This window comes from Crocuta crocuta, unplaced genomic scaffold, assembly GCF_008692635.1.
Source record: "Crocuta crocuta isolate KB4526 unplaced genomic scaffold, BGI_CrCroc_1.0 scaffold243, whole genome shotgun sequence".
Lineage (NCBI taxonomy): Eukaryota > Metazoa > Chordata > Mammalia > Carnivora > Hyaenidae > Crocuta > Crocuta crocuta.
The window spans coordinates 347,678-357,605 of NW_027529596.1; positions in this window are offsets into that span (position 1 = coordinate 347,678).

Genomic DNA, 9,928 nt, shown 5'->3' on the forward strand with positions numbered 1-9,928 from the left:
ATAATGTGAACGTATCAATTGAAGCCAAAAAAGCATGTGACACAATGCAATAGCTATTCATGATAACAACACTCGGTATACTTAGAAAAGAGGTAGATGTTTTCAATCTGATAAAGAACATTTACAGAAAAACCTACCCCTGCCGTGCCTGGGTGGCTCAGTCAGTTAAGCGTGGGTTCGAGCCCCGGGTCGGGCTCTGTGCTGACAGCTGGCTCAGAGCCTAGAGCCTGCTTCAGATTCTGTCTCCCTCTCTCTCTTACCCTCCCCTGTTCATGCTGTCTCTCTCTCTCTCAGAAATAAATAAAACATTAAACAAAATTTAAAAAAATCCCTACCCCTGATATTATACTTAGTGGTGAGAAATGAGGCACTTTCTTCCTAAGATCAGGAACAAGGCAAGGATGTCCACTCTTACATGAACGTTGGGGAGGAGCCAGCAATGCAAAATCTGGGGAGGAACATTTCAGGTAGAGGCAAGAGAAAGATGGGAATGAGCTTGACCTCCCTGGGAAACAGGGAGGAGCTTAGCCAGAGTGCTTTGAGTATGAAGCTTTAAGCAGGAAAGTAGTAGGAGGTGAGGTTACAGGAGTAAGAGGCGCAATTCTGCAGAACCTTGAAAGCCAAGTCAGGAGCTTAGACGTCATGATGATGGCATTGGGAAGCTAGAGAGAGGTATGATGGGACTTAACTTTTTAAGAGTGCTTTGGTTGCTGACATGAACTGTGGCAATCTGTGTTCTTGGGAGGTGTTCACTCTGCAGCTGGATTCAGAAGATAAGATGAGTGCATTATCAGCTAACGCTAAATGTACTCTCTCACATATGCAAGTTTTGTAATGAGCTTTACCAAAATTGTCAACCTCAGTATGTAGCCACCACTGCTTTTGAATTCATATTATGAGGCAGGTGTGCATCAGGCATAGGTGACCAAGAGAAAAATGCTGGAAAACTTCAAAGCCAATTTTTAAAGTTTGTGGCTTTGAATGTCATTTTTCTAGATTAGTATTCTCAAGAAAATATGAACAGACATAAGGAATCTTCTGTGGTCTGCTGTAAGAATGCTACTGAAGGCCTGGTCTCTAACATCACTCACGATTCCTGCTAAAAACCCTACCTAAGAAATTCTTTTAAAAATTAATGTCAGGACAACAGGTTTTTCCTGAGGAACATGGGTTAGTATTTCTTTCTGATAATAACTAAATAATATACTTTATTTCCTTTTTTTTTCCCACTGGATACTTGAAATTTCAAACTCAGCTGAAACTGCATTGACTGTTAGTGTTAGCATATTGGCATTCTCCTTATCTCTATCCACCGCCCATTGTATTCAGAATGTTATTTATTGCAAGCAGCTTCAAATCCGGTGTAGTTTGAGAATAAATTTATGGAGTGATGTTAACAGTAAAGAATATAAGTGAATACAGAGGATGACAGAGACTTGACTCAAAGCATTTTTATGACAATCAAGTGAGCTGACGTGTATTTCCTCACATATGAGTTGGTTGTTCTTGGCTCTAGCACAGCACAGCAGAGGACAGGCTCATTCTTGTCGCTGGTCATCAACGCCATGTGGGTGCCTTAAATAGAGCCTCTGCCGTCGAGCTTCATTATTTTATTGCTTTTCATACTAAATATGTATGTCTGGGAGTCAAGGAAGTGAAACGTCTACTGTAAAAAGTGAGACTGACAGCATAACTTAGCAAATGGCACTGACGTTCAGACATTTATCAGTAGACAGTTTCAAATAGTAATTGTTTATTAGGCAATGAAACACCACTTATAAAAGGAGGGTTTTCTAGTCAAAAATTTAAAAGCTAAGTTATATTTGTTGCTTTTCTCAAAGGCCAACCTCTGATTCATCTTCTTTTCCATGATAATTTATTGCTATCATATCCTTCTCCAGTTAAGGGTTGATTACAGGATTCTCAGTCACGTACTGAGTAAGCTAGAGCCTCACAGCAGGAGATCCTCGAACCTTCTGCCTTACCGGGGTTGGGCATACATCAAAGTGCTGAACACATGAAGCAAGTGCTAAACAAAGCTGCTGAACAAATAAAAATAAGGACAGGGTAAATCATTTTTTCAAATTAAAGTGTCAATCCTAAAATTTGCATGGAACCACAGAAGACCCGAATAGACGAAGCAATCCTGAAAAAGAAAAGCAAAATTGGAGGCATCCTGATTCCGGACTTCAAGCTGTGTTACAAAGCTGTAGTCATCAAAACAGTATGGTACTGGCACAGAAATAGACACATAGATCAATGGAACAGAATAGAAAACCGAGAAGTGGTCCCACAACAGTACAGCCAACTAATCTTTGACAAAACAGGAAAGAATATTCAATGGAAAAAAGACAGTCTCTTCAACAAATGGTGTTGGGAGAACTGGACAGCAACATGCAGAAGAATGAAACTGGACCACCAAACTAGAATGTTTGTTTAAGGAATGTATTGTTGGTGTACAAGGTAAAAGTGGGTTTGTCCTGTTGCTAAGGGTCACAAGCAAACTCAAGTCCTCCAGTCTTGAGTGTGACACACTCAACACAGTAAATTACAGGAAGAAAGTCTTGATTTTGGTGGGTAGTTGTCACATTTTCATGATAGCTATTTCTAGTTAAGTGATATGGCTGATATGTAACACATATGTATGTAGATGGATGTCACTATATGCCAAATCCATAAGTAATTCTAATGAAAGTCTCAAATATCACCTCAATAAGGCTTACTGGACTACTTTATGTGCAAGTTCAACCCCACTTTCAGAATGCACCCCTATACTTCTGATCCTCTCTTGTTTGCTCTATGTTTACATGCCATTTATCACCTTTTAATATATAATAAGATTTACCTATTTAGTATGTTTCTTATTGTTTTCTTTCTACTGGAAAGTGAGCTCCATGAAGACAGTGAATTTTTGACTCTCTAAAGAAAATATTCCCCACATTATCAAATAGTGTTTAACTTAAAAAAGATCTAGATGTTAACATATCAATTTCAAATATATGTATGTTAAACATTACAATTATACAGTATTCCTCAAGTGAGTAGCATTAGCGGTGGAATGTAGAGGTATAGAATTCAGAAAAATATCCCACTCACTGGGAGAGACTCTCCTGCAAACTGTTCACACTTAGTTCACAAACTTTGTAATAGCTTTATATTTTTGCTTTCAAGCTTTTTGCACTTTCCTATTCAATTTTTTAATTTTTATTTATTTTGAGAGAGAGAGGGAGAGAAAGAGAATCCCAAGCAGGATCTGCACTGTCAGCACAGAGCCTGATGCAGGTCTCGAACTCATGAATCGTGACATCATGACCTGAGAGGAAATCAAGAGTCAGATGCTTAACTGACTGAGGCTACGACGTGCCCCAGCACTTTCCTTTTTTTTTTTTTGCAACCGGGTTTTAGGTGGTCGAGGTCACTGGTACTCTGACTTCCAGGGAATGTAATAGTTTATTGAAATATTCCAAGTATGTAGAACTGTGGTTGGTGCACAAATGCTCAATAATTATTTGTTGAATGATTTTAAATATGACTATGCTGAATTTGAGTATTATCTGTGAAGTATATTACTTGGAACAGTTTTATAGGAGACATGTATGGTCATGTCTTCCTAATTCTTGACCCTTATTTAATCTCCTTTCTTTGGTCAGCTTATCGAGGTCAAAGCCTTCCTTCAAAATGTCGTTTAAATAGAGTTGCTCAACTTGACGCTCCGCTTTTGCCCATAGTGTGTGCTTATTACTTTGCATTGTGTGATGACCAACCACAGAAAACTGCAGGAGTGTTCGCCATTTCTGGGATTTTTTTCAGAATGTACATTTAAAACTTAAACTTATAACTATATTAAATTAAAAATGGAGAGGGGCGCCTGGGTGGCTCAGTCAGTTGAGTGTCTGACTTTGGCTCAGGTCATGATCTCACGGTTCGTGGGTTCGAGCCCCGCGTCAGACTCTGTGCTGGCAGCTAGCTCAGAGCCTGGAGCCTGTCTTCGGATTCTGTATCTCCCTCTCTCTCTGACCCTCGCCCCGCGTCAGACTCTGTGCTGGCAGCTAGCTCAGAGCCTGGAGCCTGTTTCAGATTCTGTGTCTCCCTCTCTCTCTGACCCTCCCCTGCTCATGCTGTCTCTCTCTCTCTCTCTCTTTCTCTCTCAGAAATAAATTTTAAAAGACATTAAAAGTTTTTTAATAAAAAAATAAATTAAAAATGGAGAGGGAAAACATACAGCACTGATCACTTTTACAGGGATCCTCTATCTGTAGAATCCCACAGTCTTTAATGAATCATAAATTCTGAACACATTTCTACTGCCTGTAATGAAAATACAGTTATTCACTGCTATTAAACGTTTTCAGACATCAAGAAGCATAAGGCATGTTAAGTGAAAGGCCCTGGATAACACACAACTTCTTCTCTTTATTTACCTGGTTCTTCCTGAGTCATACTATTCCTACATTTCTTTAACTCTCCTTTTTTTGTGCAGTCATTGACAGACTGAAGGCAGTTACATCAGAGAGGAGAGGGAAAGGATTGTATTTATCTTTCCAGCTGTATCGGGGTATAATTGACAAAAATGGTACATATTTAGTTTGCACAACATGATTTTTAAGGTGTACAGTGTGATGATTTTATGTATGTGTGTGTATGTGTGTGTATATATATATATGTATATATGGAGAGAGAGAGAAATGATTACCTCAACCAAGTTAATTAACACATTCATCACCTCATATAGTTACTTTCTTTGTTTTTTGTGATGATACCTAAAACCTACTCTCTTAGCAAATTTCAAGTATACAATACAGTTTTATTAACTACAGTTATCATGCCATACAGATCCCAAGAACTCATTCATCGTATAGCTGAAAGTATGTGCCCTTTTGACCACTCTTTCCCCATTTCCCCCTCCACCCTCCAGCCCCTGGCGACCACTGTTCTACTTTTTGGTCCCAGAGGTTCAACTCTGTTAGAATTCACATATAAGTGAGATCAGACAGAATTTGTCTTTCTGTGTCTGGCTTATTTCACTCAGCCTAATGTCCTCTAAATTCATCCATGCTGTCACAAATGGCAGAATTTCCTTCTTTTTATCGCTGAAAAATATTCCATCATATGTATGTGTATGTAGCATATTTTCCTTTCTTATTCACCAATCGATGGACTCTTAGACCGTCTCCATGTTGGCTATTGTGAATAATGCTGCAATGGACATAGGAGTGCAGCTATCTTGTTAAGAAATTGATTTCATTTCCTTTGGGAATATTCCTTGATGTGGTTTTGCTGGATCATATTGTAGTTCTATTTTTAATTTTTTGAGGAACCTCCATACTGTTTCCCATAGTGGCTGTATCAGTTTGCGTTTCCTTTTCTCCACATCTTCACCAACACTTGCCTTTTAGATAATAGCCATTCTAACAGATGTGAGGGGACATCTCATCATGGTTTTGATTTGCATTGATGATTAGTGATGTTGAGTACCTTTTCATATACCTATTGGTCACTGTATGTTTTCTTTGCAATAATGTCTATATAGATCCTTTGCCCATTTAAAAATTGGATTATTTATTATTTTTTTTGCTATTGAGTTATATGACTTCCTTATACATTTTGGGATTAGCCTCTTAACAGGTATGTGGTTTGCAAATATTTCTTTCATTCCACAGGTTGCCTTTTCATTTTGTTGATAGTTTCCTTTGGTGTGTAGAAGTGTTTGGTTTAATGTAGTCCCACTTTTTAATTTCTGATTTCATTGCCTATCCTGTTTTGGTTTTATGCCCCCCCAAAAATCATTGCCAAGACCAGCTTCAAAGAGCTTATTCACTATGTTTTTTTCTGGGAATTTCACAGTTTCAGTTCTTACACTTATGTCTTCAATCCATTTCAGGTTAATTTTTGTATATGATGTAAGGTGAGGGTCCAGTTTCATTCTTTTGCATGTGGATATCCAGTTTACCCAAAGCCTTTTATTGAAGAGACAATCCTTTCTCCATTGTGTATTCTTGGCACCATGGTCAAAGATTGGTTGAACATATAGCATGGATTTATTTATGGACTCTCTATTCTGTTCCACTGATGTATGACTCTGTTTTTGTGCCATTACCATACTGTTTCAATTACTATAGCTTTGTAATATAGTTTGAGATCAGTAAGTAAGTACCCTTAGCTTTGTTTTTTTCTAAAAATTGATTTGGCTATTTGGGGGTCCTGTCTGGTTTCATGCAAATTTTAGGATTGTTTTTCTATTTTTGTGAAAAACCCTATCAGAATATTAATAGGGACTGTATTGAATCTGTTGATTGCTTTGGGTAGTAAGAACATGTTAGCAATATTCTTCCAATCCATGAACATGGAAGTTTTTCTATATATTTGTGTTTTCTTCAATTTCTCTCATCAATATCTTATAGTTTTCAGTATACAGATCTTTCACTTTCTTAGTAGCTTCTTAGGTATTTTATTCTTTTAGATGCCATAGTAAATGGGATTATTTAAATGTGTATGGATAGAGAGACCGAGAGAGCACAGTAACTTGCTTAACTCTATAAAGTTGCCAAATGTGGAGCGCCTGGGTGGCTCAGTTCGTTAAGCGTCCAACTTCTGCTCAGGTCATGATCTCACCATTCATGAGTGTAAGCACTACATCGGGCTCTGTGCTGATAGGTCAGAGCCTGGAGCCTGCTCCAAGTTCTGTATTTCCCTCTCTCTCTGCCCCTTCCCCACTCATACTCTGTCTCTCCCCAAAATGAATAAGTGTTAAAAAATTTTTTAATTAAAAAATAAAACTGCCAAATGTATCATTAGCATTCCTCTATCATTTCTTCCTCACTTAGTATGCCAGTTCTGTACTCTCATGGTCTCATAGTATCTCTGATTATCCTAATTTACCAAAGTTCTGCACTTTCTAAAATGCCCCATTTTAGAAATTTATTCTTCCTTTCTCCTTGATCATCAAAACACTAATTCCTTCAATAACCTCTGAGTTGCTAAAGTATTAGGAAGAAATTATGAATTCAGTTACATGATTAAGGTTATTCACAATAAAATTAGGTCATTTATTCAGTTATGTCAATAACTGAATATTTACTAGACATTTAAATGCCATTTCTGCTAAGTATACAGAAATATCTAAAACTCAGTCTCTTCTTTAAGGAACTCACAGTTAGAAATGAACTTACTTAACTCTCCAAAGAATGCTATTAATTTTAGTGGAAATGCTTGTTCACAGATCATACTTTGGTTGTTTTTATAACATGCTTAAAGTATCTCAGAGGCTGCCATAGGCAATGAAGGACAGATTTCATCTTACGCTACCAGCAATTCTAAATTACATAACGATCCTGGAATAAACACGTTGATGCCTCCATGCCCTGGCACATGCTAACTTCTTTGTGTATGATGCCCCACCCTTGTGCAATTCTTTTCATTCTTCAAAAGTCAACTGTAATGTCAACACTTTGCAAAGGACTTTTTATCGTCACGTTTTCCTAATTGATCTCCAGTTTGAGCTGTATCTGTACCTTATGTGTCACACTGTGTTCCTGTTTTTTAAGGCCTACCTCCTCTTTTTTAGACCATGAGCTCCTTCCTGCATACATTAGGAATTACTCACTTCCCAGGCAGACCTATAAGTAAGGCATTCAATAGGAAAAATTGAATGAAATTATTGAAAACCCATTATTTCTCTGCTTTCTTAAATAGATGCTAGTGAAATAGGTCATTTTTAGAACCTCAGGTTTATCATCACAGATTGTGAATCATTATTGTACTATGTTGTAGTGTAGTGTTGGTCTCTGCTTGCCCTTAATAAATATATATATATATTTTATTTCTAGGAGAGAGAGAGAGAGAGACAGCGTGAGCAGGGGAGGGTCAGAGAGAGAGGGAGTCACAGACTGAAACAGGCTCCAGGCTCTGAGCTGGCAGTCAGCACAGAGCCTGACGCGGGGCCCGAACCCACGAATCGCGAGATCATGACCTAAGCGAAAGTCGGACGCTTAACCGACTAAGCCACCCAGGCGCCCCAATCTCTGCTTGCCCTTAAGAAGATTTTTGGTTTATTCTAGGTAGTCTCTGCTTTCAAGCCTTTTTATTTATCTTCCTGCATGACAGTTGATCATGTCTCCAGTTCTTTCTGGTGTCAGTGTATCTGCTTTCAACAGCCCGCCTCTTCTCTTTCCCTTCCTTTCAAGGGATCATATTCTGATTTCCTGGCTGGGAACTCAGAGCACTAAGTTTATGAGAATAGAGGAAAGGAAAGGATTGTGACAGAGTCTCCCACGAATGGCTCAGTCTTAGCTCACAAACTTTGTAATACCCTTTTTAAAAAAAAAAAGTTTTATTTATTTTAGTAATCTCTACCTCCAACATGGGGCTCAAACTCATGACCCCAAGATCAAAGCTGCATGCTCTTCTGACTGAGCCAGCCAGGAGCCTCTCTGGTAAGTTTTTATTATTGTTTTAAAGATTTTTATATTTGTTTTGTTTGCAACTGGGTCCTATGTGGTTGAGGTAAGTGGAACTTTGGCTTCCACTTAAGTGTGATGTGCTTCTGAATTTTTACAGCTATCCATCCCACTTTTATTATTTTTTTAAAATTCATTTTGTTTAGTAATCTCTACACCCAAGGTGGGGCTTGAACTCAGGACCCCACAATGAACCGACCAGGTACGTGCCCCCCTATGCATCCCACTTTTAAATGTCATTCAGGTACATAACACAAGGTTCTATAACGGTCATGTTTAACATTTAATGAGAAGCATTAAATCTAGAACTGTAAGTTATACGCTGCAGCTAGGAAATGCAGTCAATCTTGTAATCCATTTTAACCTGAAAATCTTTTTAATTTTTTACTACGTTTATAACTTGGAGAATACTTTAAAACTCAATTTTACAGGGCTTCTCTTGGAAGAAAAGATGCTCTCCATCACACCAAGTGATAAAGATTCTAAAAATAAACAGAGGTGCCTGAGTGGCTAAGTCCACGAAGCTTCTGATTCGTGATTCTGGCTCAGGCCCGGTCAAGCGTCCTGCTGGGAATTCCCTCCCTCGGCCTCACACTCACTCTCTCAAGACAAGCATTAGGGGCCCCTGGGTGGCTCGGCCAGTGAGCACTCACTTGGGCTCAGGGCACCGTCTCCTGGTTTGGGAGTTCAAGCCCCCGTGCTTGCTATTGTCAGGGGGGCTTCACGCCCTTAGTCCCGCTCTCTCTGCTCCTCCCCTGCTTGTGCCCTCTCAGAAATAAATATTTAAAAATATATACATTAAAAATTCCAGTAATAAAAAAGAATCTGAAAATTCCGGAGTGCACTGAGGGAATATTTTCGTATCTCCCTGCTTTTTGTTTGTTTTTGTGTGTGGCAGGGAATGGCCACTTTCTAAAATCTTGTCATTTGTCACTGCAATCAAGGATTCACTGTGCTTCCCCTGTATACGGACAGCAGATCTTTACGGAGGATTCGCGAATGTTCTATGTGCCCGTTTCAGCATTCCTGGAGCCTGGAGCAAGCGTCCTCTGACCCCCCTTCTGGGCGCAGAAGGACCGGTTTTTCATTCGCGACGGGGTGCGGGGGCTTCCAGAAGAATCTGGTAACTAATCAGCCATCTGCTCACCGCGCAGCGAAAACTGGAAGGGCCTGGATAACGCGAAGAAAACACCAGGCGTGGACGTCCAGAAATTGTCCCAAAAAATCCCGTATTTGGGGAGAGACGACTACACGCGGGAAAATTCACAGCCGGGAAGGCGATGCTCCAGTTCCGGCGCGCGCCCTCCACGCGGGTGGGCGTAGGCGCGCTCTTCCCGCCTGCGTCCTGGGAAACCGCGGCCNGAGGTGAGAACTGCGCCGGCCGCCCGTGCGACCCCGGCCGCCGCGTCTCACACAGGCAGGAGGGGTCCAGAGGGAGAGCAGGGAAGGAAGATGCGGAGATAGTCGTGGCG